Here is a 2,130-nt window from a genome sequence, read left to right on the forward strand (position 1 = left end):
TCTGTAAATAGCTCACACTCCAGCTGCTCTAGCGGGTCGTCTTTCAAGTCTTCTCTTGCTGAATAGGTGTACTCTATTACCTCTACACAGTCATGTTCCAATGGGCTTTCTTCAGTTGTGGTACCTAGGAATAAAGCTGGATTCAAAAGGCTAGTTGTTTTTAATGTGACATCATCTTGCTCAGTCAGGACTACCTGGAATTTTATCATCCTGCTTGGAGATAGCCAATGGCCCCCCTTCTGTTCTAAGACAGTGGTTACCATGCGTGGTACATAGACATCTATGTGTCTTCCCATTGTAAGCTTCCTGGCTTCTTGTATCAGCATCATGGAGGCTGCAACCGCCAGCAGACATGGAGGCCACCCCGCACTTATGTTGTCAAGTTGTTTGGAAAAGTAGCCCACCATCCTTTTCCAACTTCCCAGACGTTGGGTCAGGACTCCTAGTGCTAGGCGTAGCCTTTCATGTACAAACAGCTGAAAATCTTTAGACAGATCAGGTAAACCTAATGCTGGAGCAGTCGTCAGTGCCTCTTTTAGTTTTAGGAAGGCTTCCTTCTGTGGCTTGCCTCAGGTGAATGGCTGCGTCTTCTGAGCTTCATACAGGGGTTTCGCAATCAGTCCATAGTCCATGATCCACAAGCGACACCATCTTGCCATCCCAAGGAAGACTCGCAGCTCATGTAAGTTCTGGGGTTCTGGAACAGCACAGATAGCTTGGATATGGTTAGTACCTAGTTTTCATTGCCCTTGTGAAATTTCACATCCCAGGTAGGTCATAGTCTGTTGGGCAATTTGTGCCTTTCCTCTGGATACTTGGTAACCTCCCATTCCCAGTGAATTTAAAATCTCAATGGTTACCTTTATACAGGTTGCTTTTTCTTCTGTGGCTATTGGTATGTCATCAACATACTGCAACAATAGGTATTGGTCTCTTGGTACTTGCCCATTTTCGGTCCAAATTTCCAGCTCCTTTGCCACTTGGTTTACAAATAAGGTCGGACTGTTCTTAAATCCTTGTGGTAATCGTGTCCAGGTGAGCTGGGTCTTTTTCTTCTGTTCCCTGGGTTTTCCTACTCAAAGGCAAACAGTTTCCTACTTTCTTTGTCAAGGGGAATGCAGAAAAAGGCAACTTTTAAATCAATTAGAGTAAACCATTTATATATCTCCTTTACGGATGTTAGCAATGTGTAGGGATTTGTTACCACTGGATAAATGTCTTTTGTTATTTTATTTATGGCTCTCAAATCCTGCACTAATCTATATTCTCCATTTGGTTTCTTTACTGGAAATATTGTGTGTTAAATTCTGATTCACATTCTTCTAAAATTTGGTACTTCAAGAATTTCTCAATAGTCTTTACTATTCCTTGCCGTGCTTCTGGTTTTATGGGATACTGTTTGATTTGTACAGCTCTTGCCCCTTCCTTTAATTCTACATGCACTGGTTGTGCCAATTTAGATTTCCCTGGTATATCCGTTTCCCATACAGAAGGAATCACTGCATCATCTACCTTCCTAGGGATAGAGGGAACTGGTTTTTCTTTGATCATTAAAATCTGTCCCGTCTTTGATTCAGGTATTTTCATTACAAGTTCCCCGTTTTCAAAGGTTATTACTGCATCAAGTTTCGCCAGCAGATCCCTCCCTAAAAGCGGAATTGGACACTCAGGTACATATAGGAATTCATGCGTTAAAGTCTTGTTCCCAAACCACAAATCTAGGGGTTGCAAGAATGGCCGATTTTCCTCCTTCCCTGTAGCCCCAACTATTGTTGTTTGCTTATTTCCAATTTTTCCTTGTAGATCATTCAGCACAGAGTAGGTAGCTCCAGTATCCACTAGAAATTTGACTTCCTTATGCCCTAGCTGTATAGTTATGACAGGTTCTTTAACCTGTTTTACAGGTTCCATGTCTAGTCAGCTGTTATATTCACCTAACACTATTGCCTTGGCAATGTTTTCCTGCTGGAACTGATTGCCCTGGTGAAACCGGTTGTTTGGCTTGTTTGGGCACTCTCTCTTCCAATGTCCCTCTCGCTTGCAATATGCACATTGATTTAGGCTTAACCCTTGCATAACTGGTCCTCTACCACGACTACCGTCCCCCGAAACTTGGGTTCCCTTTTCCTT

The sequence above is a fragment of the Haemorhous mexicanus genome, chromosome 16 (genome assembly GCF_027477595.1).
Source record: "Haemorhous mexicanus isolate bHaeMex1 chromosome 16, bHaeMex1.pri, whole genome shotgun sequence".
NCBI lineage: Eukaryota > Metazoa > Chordata > Aves > Passeriformes > Fringillidae > Haemorhous > Haemorhous mexicanus.